Source organism: Carcharhinus amblyrhynchos, chromosome 3 (assembly GCF_965287045.1).
Source record: "Carcharhinus amblyrhynchos chromosome 3, sCarAmb.v2.hapA, whole genome shotgun sequence".
NCBI classification, from domain to species: domain Eukaryota; kingdom Metazoa; phylum Chordata; class Chondrichthyes; order Carcharhiniformes; family Carcharhinidae; genus Carcharhinus; species Carcharhinus amblyrhynchos.
This window is the reverse complement of record NC_137326.1, coordinates 19,935,804-19,950,303: the sequence shown is the minus strand read 5'-3', so window position 1 is coordinate 19,950,303 and position 14,500 is coordinate 19,935,804. Positions and strand designations below refer to the sequence as shown.

General features: G+C 44.9%; 1 long non-coding RNA gene across 1 annotated transcript in view; it reads right to left on the bottom strand.

Moving 5' to 3' along the window:
• Window positions 1-8,102: 8,102 nt before the first annotated feature.
• LOC145341355 (uncharacterized) overlaps window positions 8,103-14,500 on the bottom strand; it is a 58,470-nt gene continuing 52,072 nt past the window's right edge. Inside the window, exon 3 of the long non-coding RNA XR_013886362.1 lies at window positions 8,103-9,291. This is a non-coding gene — a long non-coding RNA (uncharacterized LOC145341355). The remainder of the gene's footprint in view (window positions 9,292-14,500) is intronic.

The window sequence follows — 14,500 nt, the reverse complement described above, 5'->3', positions numbered from 1 at the left end:
AACCTATGGGGGATCCCATTAAACTCTGCCCCATGGTTCTATTGCTAATCATTACATTACTTGTACTTGCATCGGTGTCTGGCTCATCTGCACATGCATAGGTTCTTAAAAACCATCTGCAATGGGGTTGCATTGAATTGTTTTAATGTTTGAATCTGTTGTGCACTTAGAACAGGCCTGATGCAGTGCTTATTTAACCGTCTGTTCTGCTCCTCTGAATACTATAATCGTATCTGAAATTACATAGAATATACCATCCAAGAGCAGGCCTTCTGGCATTATTGATCTATGCTGGGCCTAAGCTCCACATGAGCCTCCTTCCAACTCCTTTCATCCAAGCCTCTCAGCGGGAGTTACAATGACTTTCTTTCTCAGGCGTTTATGTAGCTTCATATATACCAGAGTTCATTTGAATGTTAGTTGCAGTGCTAGAAAAGTGGGTAAAGATCTTTCTCATACTCTGTTGTGCATCACACACCAACTGCACTGAAGAGTGGAATCCTTGCATTTGAAACAACCTGCATGGCAACACATGTTTAATCATGGAGGGAGAAGGAGGGGGAGGGGGCAGTTAACTCCCAATAAAGAGGTCAGATGTTAAAAAAAGTCAAACATCAAACCAACAACCCTCTGCCTTCCAGTTTTAACAAAGTCAGGTCGAGCGATAGGTGAGAAATCCACTCTGAGGAATTGGATTGGCTACTGAGTTCTTTTAAGGTGACTTCATACCTCCTTGTTAACCCATGGAGACCAGGCTTCCTGGAGCTTGGGAACTCCAGTAAGTTAAAAGGTGAGAAAGGCCAGAAGAGGCGATGATCTAGTGCTATTATCACAAGACTATTAATCCAGATACTCAGCTAATGTTCTGGGACCTGAGTTCAAATCCCAGCACAGCAAATTGTGGCATTTGAATTCAGCACAAAATAGCTGGAATTAAGAATCTCCTGATAACCATGAAATCATTGTCAATTGTCGGAAAAACCCATCTACTTCACCTAATGTCTTTTAGGGAAGGAAATCTGCTGTCCTTACTTGGTTTGGCCTACATGTGACTCCAGAACCACAGTAACGTGGTTGACCTTTAATTGCCTCTAAAATAGCCTAGCAAACCACTCAGTTTATGGCCAACTGGGAATGGGCAGTAAATGCTGGCCAGCCAGCAACACCCATGTCCCAAGAACGAATAAAACAAAATTAGCGCTGCAGTAATCTTCACCGCCACAGGCAATACAACTGATTTCAACTTATGATGTGACGCAAGTCTGTCAATCCCTCCCTGTTGAAGTGAACTGCCTTGTATACTGTCCCTCAGAGACTTGAAGGTAAGTTGTCCTGGGCCCAGAAATACAGCTGAGAAACGAAGGAATTTTCTGAGCGCATATTCATCAGACTTGTTCTCCTTCCAACCTTGGCTCTGCTCATTCTCTCCTCCCCCTTTCCCTCCTCCTCTTCTTCCTCCTCCTTCTCCTCTCCCAGAGTGGGATTCCCAGAAATATCACTTTAGATTCAGTGCCCTGTAATGTTATGAGTTTTATTAGATTATTATACTTCTGTCTTTAAAGTTAGATTAAAATTAAAACAGTCACATGGCCTGAAGCCTGCCCACCAACAGGTCTGGGTAATGAGGCTGCAATGAATGAAGAGGTTTTGGGGAAAGCAGTCACACAAGAACTCTAACAACTGATCACCAAGAGACAACTACAATTCCTCGGGAATATACTTAGCAGAAAGAAGCAGAAACATCTGTTGGCAACTGGTAAAACTAAAGTCAGCAGAGCTGGAAGGACACAACGGAGGAAATACACCAGTGTCTTCAGAAGGCAAGTGAGTAGAAAATTTGAGAAAACATCAATGTCGTGACCATTATCAAAGACCATGAAAGTTGGGGAGCGATTATCATTAATATTGTATAACATGCCACCTGAAGAGGAAGGAAAGCTATAAGAGTAAGGTGGTAAGGTGGAACTGATGTAGACATTTAGGCATGGTTGTATTGAACAGTAGTGTAGGCTTGAAGGATCAAATGGCCAACTCCTGCATCTATTATAGTAAATAACATGACATAGACTACAGGGCACAGAGATAGGCCATTTCAGCATCTACCATGTCAATCTCATTGAGAATTTTACATATTTCAATGAGCCTATCTCTCATGCTTCTAAATTCCAGGGAATATACTCCCAGTCTGTTCCATCATTCCTTAAAGAGCAATCCTCTCATACCAGGAACTAGTCTAGTGAACGTTTTTTGCATGCCTACCAAGATTGGCAGACTAGCGGAGCAGTGATCAGCACTGGAGCCTCACAGCGCCAGGGACCCGGGTTCAATTCTTGTGTGACTGTTTGTGTGAATTTTGCACATGTCTGTGTGGGTTTTCTCCAGGTGCTCCGGTTGCCTCCCATTGTCCAAAGGTGTGCAGGTTTAGGTGGATTGGCCTTGCTAAATTGTCCCTTCGTGTCCAACGATATGTAAGATAGGAGGATTAGCAGGGTAAATGTGTGGGGCTGCAGGGATAGGGTCTGGGTGGGATGTTCTGTCGGAGAGTCAGTATAGACCCAATGGGCCAAATGGCCTCCTTCTGTACTGTCAGAATTCTATGACTCTGGGAAAACTGTACACAGCAATCAAAACATAGTCTTACCTTTTGACTGTACAGTTGTTATAAGATCTTTTCATTCTAATCCCAATGCAGACACAATCGGCCAAATAATGTCTTTCTGAGCCATAACAATTCTGTGATTGTAATCAAGGTTAACATACCATTTGCTTTATTAATTGCTTGCCGAACCTGCATTCATGTAAAGGAAAGCGAGTCGCCTCTGAATACCAACATTTCCTGGTATCTCACCGTAATATCGCACAAACCTGAACTTTATAGTTACTCAGAAGTTTAAGATTTCAGTGATTCCATAGCTGTTCTACTCCTTGATCTGCACAGGAGCACATTGAGCTTTAACATATGAACACATTTCCACTCTGTGTGTACCTGTGCATATCACACTGAATGCATGCAGCGAAAGTGAAAGTGAAAACTGAATTAAGATTCTGGTCAAACAAGCAATTTTTAACTTGCTGGTGGATCCTTCCACTTCTCCTGCAGATAGTTTTTAGCCTTTTTTCAGTTTAATTTGTTTTTAGTTAGTTTATTTATTAGTGTCACAAGTAGGCTTACATTAACACTGCAGTGAAGTTACTGTGAAACTCCCCTTGTCGCCACACTCCAGTGCCTGTTTGGGTACACTGAGGCAGAATTTATCATGGCCAATGCAACCAACAAGCACGTCTTTCAGACTGAGAGGAAACCGGAGCACCTGGAGGAAACCCATGCAGATATGGGGAGAACATGCAGGCTACACAGACAGCGACCCAAGCCAGGAATCGAACCTGGGTCCTTGGAGCTGTGAGGCACCAGTGCTAACCACTGTGCCACCGCGCCACTGGCAAATTCAACCAATTGAAATAGTACACCTGAGTTTCAGAACACTGGAATTTTACTGCTGATTGTCGGTTAGTATTTAGGGTGGGGACTCCAAACAAACTGTAGGTCACAATTATTCTCTCTTATTGTGCCATACAGTCAAATCATGAGTCTGGCTCCAGAGTTGCCCTGCCACTTTAGATTTTTATCTCACTGTTTCTGCATCTCAACAGCACTGCAGTGGAAAGTACCGCTGCAGACTTTGTAATGGTGCAACACCACTTCCTTTCTGAATGATGAATTCATTTTCACCAGAGACCCCGGTTTCTATCACTTTTACCTTTTCAAGTCAAAATGTCAGAGTTGTCAGGAACGTTATAGTGACAGGTTGGCTGTCATGTGTGGTTTATTGAAACCTCTGCAGCAATTCTCTAGAAAGCAAGAGTTGTGGCTTTTTTTTGATACAGTTAACATTCAGGTTAATCTTGGCTTCATGTCTGACTTTGGATGACTCAAAATGTTCCGGTTTTCTGAACCTGGTGTCAAAACTCAATATGTAATGCTATTACTGTGCTCACGAGAATAGTCCATATCATTCACCTAATGCATATTTTTGAAGAGCTTTTATCTGATTCCAACACTCCCTTTTCCCCCTCCCCCTCACAGAGTGGAATATTTAATCAGCTCCAGCTAGTCCAGACCTAGAAAATGTAAATTCAGTTCTTTCAATTTCAAACCCTCTATACGAATGCTCTTATATGCCAAACACTTTAACATCATCATTCTATGAAGGGTTCCTTTGTGATTCCCCAATGGAAATATATAATAAAGCATATTTTGTGCAACAATTGAAGACATATTAAACATTGCTTTAAAAAAGAGACATGCCATCAAAGTTTTTTGTATTGCACTCATCAGGACACCTCACAATGGATGAACAATTGTAATAGTAGAACAAAGTATCCTGCATGAGAAGACAGTGCTGATCGATGGGCAAGTGGGCTCTGATTGGTGGAGGCATTGCCATGCCAAGTGCAGCATTGAACTGTTAAGTACTCAGCTTTAGTTCAAATTGGGTAGGCCAAATCTGATTGGTCAAGGCATTTTCCTAGGGAATAAACCAGGCTGTTCCCTAAGAACATAAAAACACAAGAAATAGGAGCAGGAGTAGGCCAACTAGCCCTTCGAGCCTGCCCTGCCATTCAATAAGATCATGGCTGATCTGTCGTGGCTCAGTTCCACATTCCCGCCCTCTCCCCATAACCCTTAATCCCCTCTCTCATCAAAAACCCATCAACCCGTGTCTTAAAAATATTTAGCGAGGTAGCCTCCACCACTTCAACGGGCAGAGAATTCCAGAGATTCACCACCCTTTGAGTGAAGAAGTTCCTCCTCAACTCTGTTCTAAACCGCCCCCCCCTTTATCTTGAGGCTATGCCCCCTAGTCCTACTATCCTTTCTGAGCGAGAAGAGTCTCTCCACCTCTATCCTATCCATCCCATTCATCATCTTATACGTCTCAATGAGATCTCCCCTCATTCTTCTAAACTCTAACGAGTACAAGCCTAGTTTATTCAGCATCTCCTCATAGCTCAACCCCCTCAACTCCGGCATCAGCCTAGTAAACCTCCTCTGCACTCCCTCCAAGGCCAAAATATCCTTGCGTAAGTACGGCGCCCAAAACTGCACACAGTACTCCAGCTGCGGCCTCACCAATGCCCTATACAGCCGCAGCAAGACCTCCCTACTTTTATATTCAATCCCCCTCGCGATGAAGGCCAGCATCCCATTCGCCTTCCTGATCACCTGCTGCACCTGCAAGCTGGGTTTTTGCGACTCATGCACAAGGACCCCGAGGTCCCTCTGCACCATTGCCTGCTGCAGTTTTTCTCCACGTAAGCAATAATCCTTCCTACCATTATTCCTACCAAAGTGGACCACCTCGCACTTGCCAACATTAAATTCCATTTGCCATTTCCTGGCCCATTCGCCCAGCCTATCTAGATCCTTCTGTAGACTCTCCCCACCCTCCGCACAATTTGCCTTTCCACCAATTTTGGTGTCATCAGCAAATTTCGACACCCTACACTCGGTTCCCTCCTCCAGATCATCTATATAAATGGTAAATAGCTGAGGCCCCAGCACCGACCCCTGGGGCACTCCACTAGTCACCATCCGCCAATCCGAATAGCACCCATTGACCCCCACTCTCTGCCTCCTATTTGACAACCAGTCCTCTATCCACGCTAACACCCTACCCCCAACTCCATGCCCCCTGACCTTCTGTAATAACCTCTTGAGAGGTACCTTGTCAAACGCCTTCTGAAAATCAAGAAAGACCACATCCACCGGCTCTCCTCTATCCACCGCCATAGACACATCCTCATAGAACTCCAGTAAATTTGTCAGACACGACTTCCCTTTAACGAAACCGTGCTGCGTCTGCTCTATCAAGCAATTCCCCTCAAGATGCCTCGCTATTTCCTCCTTGATGACGGATTCTAACATTTTACCTACAACAGACGTTAAACTAACAGGCCTATAATTCCCCGCCTTTTGCCTGGCACCCTTCTTAAACAATGGTGTAACATTAGCCGTTTTCCAATCTTCCGGCACTTCCCCGGAATCCAGCGACGTCTGGAAAATAACCACCAAGGCATCCACTATCACCTCCGCCATTTCTTTCAGGACCCTCGGATGCATTCCATCCGGTCCTGGGGACTTGTCCACAATCAGCCCCTCCAGTCTGTCAAGCACCACCTCTCTAGTAACGGTAATGTCACTGAGACCCTCCAGTCCTACCACCTTTCCATCTCTAACATCCGGCAAATTATTCACGTCCTCCTCTGTGAAGACCGAAACAAAAAAGTTATTCAAGACCTCAGCCATATCCCCAACCCCTACCACTAAGTCTCCCTTCTCATCCTCTAAGGGACCAACGTTCACCCTAGCCAGCCTCTTCCTTTTTATATATTTATAAAAACTCTTGCTACCCTTTTTTATATTAAGCGCTAGCCCAGCTTCATAGTTTCTCCTACCCTCCTTTATCAACTTCTTTGTCAATCTTTGTTGACATTTAAACCTCTCCCAATCCTCTTCTCGCCCACTACTCTTAGCTACTCTAAACGCCTCTGCTTTTAATTTAACACTTTCCTTCACCTCCTTCGTTATCCACCTCTCCTCCTACAGTCCTTTTTGACCATCGGAATAAATTTCCGCTGAGCACCAAGAAAGATCTCCTTAAAGATCCTCCACTGCTCCTCAGCAGACCCTCCCTCCAACGCGCTCCCCCAGTCCACATTCGCCAATTCCTCTCTCATCCTACCGTACTCCCCTCTGTTCAAACAAAGGACGCGTGTCTGGGAACCCACTTTCTCCTCCTCCATCTGCACCAGAAACTCTACCATACAATGATCACTCTCCCCAAGAGGATCCTTCACCGCAAGTTCCCTAATTCTACCCGCCTCATTACATAGCACCAGATCCAAGATAGCTCGCTCCCTTGTCGGCTCCAACACACACTGTTCCAGGAAACTATCCCGGCAGCATTCCAAGAACTCCTCCTCGAGCCCACCGCGTCCAACATGGGTCGACCAATCAATATGCAGATTGAAATCCCCCATAACTACGGCCGTCCCATTCCTGCACACCGCACTTATTTGCGCGTTAACAGCCCGCCCCACCTCCTAAGCTTTCATTCAGCTGAAAAATGGCCTGGCCCTGTCCTTCGCAGACAGAAGGAATATGTCCACACTTTATGCAATGGCAAGGATATCTTTTAGACAAGTTAAGAGAGAAAAGCCAAGTAGAAAATAGTGCATAAAATATAAGGAAAACACCAACTTAAAAAATAAGATAAAAATAAAGTTCTGCGGTTGTTGGAGTCGGAAACAAAACCAGAAAATACTGGAAAATCTCAGCAGGTCTGACAGCATCTGTGGAGAGAGAATAGAGCCAACCAATGGGATTCTCTGGCCCTGCTCACCCTAAAACTGGAGAATCCCGTCTGAGGTCAATGGACCTTTGCATGGTCTATCCCCCTACCTGCTATTGTTCCTGTGGTGGGCAAGCAAGATGGCAGAATTCTCCCCAACATTTCGAACGTGGATGACCTTTCGTCAGAGCTTTGAGGTTTCCAGCATTTTCTGCTTCTGTAACAAGTTGGGCCAGAGGAACAACTTATCGATATAAATCTGCACCTCCAATTAATCCTGAGTAAAGCGGTTTGATTACATGGACTTCTTATTCATTAAAATATATATACAATGCAGTATTTAATACCTGTGAACCACACTGCTTGCACTAAGCACTCATAGAACAATAATGATGATTTAGATAAAAATGTATGGAGATGTTGGAGCACTATTGACTTCTAAAATAGGATGCTGTAATTATATTATCAATTGAGCATGCGCAGTGGCACTTCCTATCAGTGTTTTAATATCTGTTAATCTATTTAATCAGCCTTGAATCATTACTTGCATCATGCTTGGCAAATGAAGCAGCTACAGATGATGTTGACAATGTATTTCCAGTGATTGGATCATATACAGCTGAGATCATTGGATCAGAATGTTTCAAATGTCTTGTACATAATCATAGAACCATAGAAACCCTACAGTACAGGAAGAGGCCACTGTGCACCAACCACAATCCCACCCAGGCCCTACCCCCATATCCCTACATATTTTACCCACTAATCCCTCTAACCTACGCATCTCAGGACACTGAAGGGCATTTTTAGCATGGCAAATCAATCTAACCCGCACATCTTTGGACTGTGGAGGGAAACTGGAGCACCCAGAGGAAACCCATGCAGACACGAGGAGAATGTGCAAATACCACAGTGACCCAAGCTAGGAATCGAACCTAGGTCCCTGGAGCTGTGAAGCAGCGGTGCTAACCACTGCGCTAACGTGCTGTCCTCGTGATCAGTAATAAAAGTCAGGTATCTAATTGCTTTGATCATCAATGGGTAGGTGACAAGAATGGGTTCAATTTCAGCTTTCCCTCCGGCAAGAATAAGAATGGGATGACCAGAGTCAATGCTAATTGTGGCAGTGGCAGGCACAAACACAGGCTAATCTTAAGTAAGTTAAGTCTATTTATTAGTATCACAAGTAGGCTTACATTAACACTACAATGAAGACACTGTGAAAATCCTGCAGTCGCCATACTCCGGCACCTGTTCGGGTACACTGAGGGAGAATTTAGCACGGCCAATGCACCTAACCAGCACATCTTTCAGACAGTGGGGGGAAACCAGAGCACCTGCAGGAACCCCACGGAGACACAGGGAGAACTTGCAGACTTGGCACAGGCAGTGACCCGAGACAGAAATCGAATCTGGGTCCCTAATGCTATGAGGCAGCAATGCTAACCACTGTGCCATCGTGCCACCAGCAGGTAATCTTCAGCACGCAAACCACAAAACACATGACATTGGGAGATGCTAGGCCATTACATTCAAAAAAATGAGTTTTCTTTCAGAGGGACGGAGAGAGAATTTGAAACATTGGGTTCCCAAAGAATTGAGGAAGTGTTTTACGCCCCATGGAAAACAATAATGCCAATCTTTCCAAATATTTCACTTATTCTTGGACCATTTAGGTGTTGTCTACTGCTCAAAAGAGAGCAAGACAGCTAAAGAAACCCTTCCTGTGGATACCATTCATCCTGGACCCATGAATTGCCCTGGCTTTTTGAGAGTGCTGTCACATGAGCATTCAATAGATTTTACACAGGGCACAGGTTTAAGCCATCAGAGGCGCAAACAGGAATGCAAAAGTCCTTTTCTCCAAGATGACTGGCAGCAGCGACTGCGAGATCAATCGACCTTCAGACACCGGAGGTTTTCAGGAGGGCCGCCAACCCTGTGAATAGAAGCACCATTAAAAGATGAAAGAAAAACATTTAATGCAATGTTCCTCTTAGTTGAGGGGTCAATCACAAGGGTTTTAGGGTAAGGAGCAGGAGATTCAGAGGAGATTTGGGAAAAAACTTTTTCGCTCAGAGGGTGATGGGAATCTGGAATGCATTGTCTGGGAAGGCTGGAAACCTTACAATCTTTAAAAAATATTTGGATGGGTATTTCAAATATCATAATAGTCAAGGATATGGGACAAGTGCAGGAAAATGGGATCAGCATGCTTTAGTTTTAGATATTGTTGGTGCAGGATCGATGGACTGAAGGGCCTTTTCTGCGCTGCATGATTCCATGACTCTATGAATGTGGGTCATTATCTCTGAGTGGCTCAGTCTTCCTCAATTATTTTTAATTGTTCTCTTACGATTCATCCAAATAGCTGAAGAATGCATGTTTTTCTGTGACTGTACAGTATGTTCTTCATTGGAAAGTCACGCCAAGCCAAATGTTTACCAAATTTCTCCGTTTTAGGGATCTCCTGAAAGCTAAGTGTTATCTGGATTGCTTTGAATTTGTCAGAACTGAGAGGCAATTCAGTACCAAGAAAATAGAATCATAGAAAAATAGAGGCATCAAACACTACAATGCAGAAGGAGGCCTTTTGGCCCATCGAGCCTGCATCAACAACAATCTCTGTAACCTCCCATATTTACCCCACTAATCCCTCTGACACTAAGGGACAATTTAGCATGGCCGATCCACCTAACATGCACATCGTTGGACACTAAGGGCAATTTAACATGGTCAATCCATCTAACGTGCACACCATTGGACATTAAGGGGCAATTTAACATGGCCAATCCACCTAACTTGCACACCTGTGGATATTAAAGGACAATTTAACCTGGCCAATCCACGTGACTTGCACATCTTTGGATACTAAGCGGCAATTTAACATGGCCAATCCACCTAACTTGCACATCTTTGGATATCAAAGGGCAATTTAACCTGTCCAATCTTTGTAACCTGCACATCTTTGGATACTAAGGGGCAATTTAACCCGGCCAATCCACCTAACTTGCACAGTTTTGGACATTAAGGGGCAATTTAGCATGGCCAATCTCCCTAATCTTCACATTTCTGGATTGTGGGACGAAGCCAGAGCACCTGGAGGAAACCCACGGGAAAATGATGAGAACGTGCAGGTTCTGCACAGCCACCCAAGGCCGGAATTGTGAGGCAGCAGTGCTAACCACTGTGCTACCGTGCTGTCCAAATCACCCAACACCCCACACGGCGAACAATTTCGATGAGCAATTCTTTTTACTATTTCAGCAACAGAAAGAGGCTAAAAGACCAATGCGCTCATTTTATTCCTATGGTAGCATGGATTAGTAATGCTGTCCTCAACTCCTGATGTCGATAAAGGCACTTATACAAACAGTAGCGATAAAAGCTGTCTAATAACTCTAACTGATGCAACAATAATCCTTCAGTCACTTAAATGGGGACATGAAGCAGAAATGAAAATTAGCCCTGAGAATGAAGTGTGAAAATGTCAGTCTGAAACAAAAACAGGGAAGACACATTGATTTTTCTTTTTGTTGTAAGTGAAAAATAGGCTCTTTGGAAATTATTCAAAATATGAGATGAAACTGAACAGGACAAAGAATGACTGTCTTTCCCAACAGCTCTGGAACACTAATTTTGTTCACCTAAACAGAACTGGTGAAAAAAGCCATTCTTTAATATACAAGGACTATACAAGGCTAACATCCATCTGTCAGATAGTTCAGCCATCTCTTTGAAATGGTGAATGCGCTGGATGACCCAAGCCAATTGTTTTGCTGAGGAGGTTTTCTTTCATCACACAGTTAAAGGATTGTCCAGCATTTTTGTCCAGGGGCCACTGACTTAAGGTGATGGGCAAAAGAAGCAATGGTAAAGTTATTTTACACAGCGAGTGGTTAGGAGTGGGATGGCACGATGCTGCCACGATGTTAGAATCCATCATCAAGGAGGAAATAACGAGGCATCTTGAGGGGAATTGCTTGATAGAGCAGACGCAGCACGGTTTCGTTAAGGGGAAGTCGTGTCTGACAAATTTACTGGAGTTCTATGAGGATGTGTCTATGGCGGTGGATAGAGGAGAGCCGGTGGATGTGGTCTTTCTTGATTTTCAGAAGGCGTTTGACAAAGTGCCTCACAAGAGGGCATGGAGTTGGGGGTAGGGTGTTAGTGTGGATAGAGGATTGGTTGTCAAATAGGAGGCAGAGAGTGGGGGTCAATGGGTGCTATTCGGATTGGCGGTTGGTGACTAGTGGAGTGCCCCAGGGGTCGGTGCTGGGGCCTCAGCTATTTACCATTTATATAGATGATCTGGAGGAGGGAACCGAGTGTACGGTGTCGAAATTTGCTGATGACACCAAGGTTGGTGGAACAGCAAATTGTGCGGAGGGTGTGGAGAGTCTGCAGAACAATCTAGATAGGCTGGGCGAATGGGCCAGGAACTGGCAAATGGAATTTAATGTTGGCAAGTGCAAGGTGGTCCACTTTGGTAGGAATAATGGTAGGAAGGACTATTACTTACGGGGCGAAAAACTGCAGCAGGCGACGGTGCAGAGGGACCTTGGGGTCCTTGTGCATGAGTCGCAAAAACCCAGCCTGCAGGTGCAGCAGGTGGTCAGGAAGGCTAATGGGATGCTGGCCTTCATAGCGAGGGAGATTGAATATAAAAGTAGGGAGGTCTTGCTGCAGCTGTATAGGGCATTGGTGAGGCCGCAGCTGGAGTACTGTGTGCAGTTTTGGTCGCCGCACCTACGCAAGGATATTTTGGCCTTGGAGGGAGTGCAGAGGAGGTTTACTAGGCTGATTCTGGAGTTGAGGGGGTTGAGCTATGAGGAGAGGCTGAATAAACTAGGCTTGTACTCGTTAGAGTTTAGAAGAATGAGGGGAGATCTCACTGAGACATATAAGATGATGAATGGGATGGATAGGATAGAGGTGGAGAGACTCTTCCCGCTCAGAAAGGACAGTAGGACTAGGGGGCACAGCCTCAAGATAAAGCGGGGGGCGGTTTAGAACGGAGTTGAGGAGGAACTTCTTCACTCAAAGGGTGGTGAATCTCTGGAATTCTCTGCCCGTTGAAGTGGTGGAGGCTGCCTCGCTAAATATTTTTAAGACGCGGGTTGATGGGTTTTTGATAAGCGAGGGGATTAAGGGTTATGGGGAGAGGGCGGGAAAGTGGAACTGAGCCACGACAGATCAGCCATGATCTTATTGAATGGCGGGGCAGGCTCGAAGGGCTAGATGGCCTACTCCTGCTCCTATTTCTTATGTTCTTATGCCTCACAGCGCCAGGCAACCGGGTTCGATTCCCAGCTTGGGTCACTGTCTGTGCAGAGTTTGCACATTCTCCCCGTGTCTGCGTGGGTTTCCTCCGGGTGCTCCGGTTTCCTCCCACAGTCCAAAGATGTGTGGGTTAGGTGGATTGGCCATGCTAAATTGCCCGTTAGTATCAGGGGGACTAGCTCGGGTAAATGCATGGGGTTATGGGGATGGGGTCTACGTGGGATTGTGGTCGGTGCAGGTTTGATGGACCGAATGGCCTCCTTGTGCACTGTAGGATTCTATGATTCTATGATCTGGAATGCACTGCCTGAGAGTGATGGAAGAGGATTTAACTGTGCTCCTCAAAAGAGAATAGGACAATTCTTGGAAAAGACAAAAAAGTTGTAGTGTTCCAGGGTGAAGGGTGGGTAGAGGGGGAGGGCCGAGCCGAGGGTGGGGGAGTGGGATTTGGTGGGTGACATTCTCCAGCCCCCGAACTGCATGTTTCCCACCAGCGGGAAGTGGTGGGTTGTTTGTTAGCGGCAGAATTCTCTGGTCCTACCGCTGTCAATGAAAATTCCCACTGACGTCACCCCACGCTGGCGGGAATCCCACGGGAGGGGGTGCACTGCCGACGGGATGGGAGAATCCCACCGGCATGAATGGCCAGAGAAATCCAGCCCATGTGTTGCTTTAGCTGGGATCCGAATGGCCTCCTGTACTGTAACAATTCTGACAATCCCCCAAAGAGTATTAGTGGGCTTCTTCAATTAGAGTCATCATATGTCCAGTTTTAGACCAGACCTCGCTCTTTTCAGCTGGTCATTCCGTATAGCACCTTTCATCACCACAAGACATTCCAAAGCGCTTTACACTTCTGATGTCATGTTGGGAACCCAACAGCCAACGCATGCACTGCAAGCAGTCAAATTGTCCACAAACAGCAGTGCAATCGTGACCAGACATTGATTGAGGAGGGATAAGTATTGGCCAGGACACTAGGGATAGCTCTCCTGTTTTCCTTCAGAATAGTGCCGTGGGATCTTTCACACAAACCTGAGAGGGAGACATGGCCTCAGTTCACCAGTTTAGCTGAGAGACAGATGTAATAAAATAAATCACCAGGTAACTTTTTTAGTGATGATAGTTTGAAGAAAATGTTGGCCAGAATACCGGGAGAACTATCTTGCTCTTTGAATAGAGCAGGGGAGCTTTTATATCCCATTTGAGAGGGGGAATTAGGATTTCAGTTTAACATTTCATTCTAGCACTGGACCAAAGCTTAGAGTGAGACTTTTAGAAATTGTGGACAAGCCCCCGAGTCAGAAGCCTCCCACCATTTCCAACAGGCTTCATTTTTGTTGACAAAGGAAAGGATGCAGGGCATGACTCACACACGAGAGAAACCCAAACTCCACAAGTACATTTGAGTTTAGTGCCACGTTCAAGCAAGACACTATTTTCACTGTTGCTAGGCCATTAATGTACAGTGTGGGAGTCATAGATTTTTAGAGTAGTCACAAATGGTCTTGAAAGGCAGCTGTCAAGCTGAGAAGTTATTTAAAACCCCAGTCCTGTAAAACTTGAAAGAATCAGCCTGCCTGTGTCAATGACAAAAGAAAGAATCAAGCTGTGAATTTGTTTAAATCCCTGACCGTTTAAAAAACAGGCTGTCTGTCAGTGAGAATTGAAAATTAATTTGTTCTAAAAATTACAATAATTACTTATTAACATTATTCTAAGGGCTATCAATATGTCGTTATTAATTTATGGCTGATTTTCACAATCTATTATCTTTAGGGAATCCTAAGTTTGACTTACAGTTAAAAGATAGTATTGAAGGATGAGCTAGCTATCTTTGTTGTGAGGTTATGAATACATAGAAA